Here is a 1,565-nt window from a genome sequence, read left to right on the forward strand (position 1 = left end):
GGGGCTGGGTGGCATGTGGTGCTGGGGGATTGAACCGTGGTCCCTGTGCTTTTGCTGAGCTTGTTCTAAGTAGGTGCTTTAGACCACTGAGCCATCTCACCAGCCCCCAGGAGGGTCTTGAACTCGTAAAAATCCTCCTGCCTCAGCCTCCTGAGTAATGGGATTATAAGCATGGGCCACCATGATTGGCTAAACTACGAACTTTAAAATGTGTGCATTTTATTATAGGTAAATGATATCTTAGTAAAAATTATTACAGCACCATTTTTTATTTTGTAGGAAGGCTCAAATTCAGGATCTTGTTCTTGCCAGGTAGGCTGCACAAAATTTTAAAAGTTGTCTAGGGTTGGGAATATAGCTTAGTGGTAGAGTACTTGACTAGCATGTGTTGGCACCTTGGACCCACCCCCAGCGCTGCAAACATAAACAATCACACAAAAATCTCTGGTGTGTGCCTCTAATCCCAATTAGAAGGCTGAGGCAAGAAGATCTCAAATTCAAGCATAGCCTGGGCAATTTGGCAAGACCTTGTCTCAAAACAAACTAATAAAAAGGGCTAGGCATGTAGCTCATGGGAAGGCCCTAGGTTTAATCTTCCATACAGAAAAAAAGAAAAGGAAAGGAAACTAAACTCTGACCAAGTGTCAGAATGTAAATCGCGTTTATGAGGCAAGAGAAAAAGCAATGACTTACCTATCCACTCTGCACCTCCCTCACTCTTATGGCCTGCAGGGCTTGAGCTGGAACCAGGAGCCGATTAGCCTGGAGGCCTTGAATAATTCACTTACCCTCCAGAGACTAGGATTCCTCATCTGTAAAATAAAAAAGAGGTGAAAGGAGAGAGAAAAATAAAAACAAATAGTGATATGGTACAGACTTGTAATCTCACCTCTCTTGGAGACTGAGGCAGGAGGATGACAAGTTCCAGCCTAGCCTGGGCAATTTAGTAACTTAGTTTTTCTCACCATAGCCCACCCTTCTTTCTCCAGGGTGGGTTTTTTTTTTGTTTTGTTTTGTTTTGTTTCTTTGAGACAGTCTCACTGTGTAGCCCAGGCAGGTCTTGAACTCACAATGATCATCCTACCTCAGCCTCCAGAGTGCTGGGATTACAGTCGTGCACCACTGTGCCCAGCCAGGGCGTACTTTTCTCTTGCTTTTTCCTCTTGTCCTCAGCCTCTGCTCTCTGTATAGAGCCACTTTCCTCCTCATTCTTTACTTTTGCTTTTTCAAATAAATTAATGGATTTTTTAAAAATTAAAAAGGATTAGGGCCAGGGAGATGGCTCAGTGGAATAAGTGCTTCCCAGGCAAGCGCAAGGGCCTGAGTTCAATCCCCGGTCCTGAAAAAAAAAAAAAAGACAAAAATTAAAAAGGATTGGTGATGAGGGCCAGTCAGATAGCTCAACAGGCTAAAGGGCCTGCTTCAGGAGAGTACAGAGGCTGGGGGTTTGATCCCAGGCCTGCTATGCGGGCACCACCCCTGGGGTACCCTGAGGCGGTGACTGAGACTGCGCCTAGTGGCATGCACCTGTAATCCCAGCACTTGGGAAGCTGAAAACAGGAGAA

This window comes from Octodon degus, unplaced genomic scaffold (genome assembly GCF_000260255.1).
Source record: "Octodon degus isolate 3935 unplaced genomic scaffold, OctDeg1.0 scaffold00002, whole genome shotgun sequence".
NCBI classification, from domain to species: Eukaryota; Metazoa; Chordata; class Mammalia; order Rodentia; family Octodontidae; genus Octodon; species Octodon degus.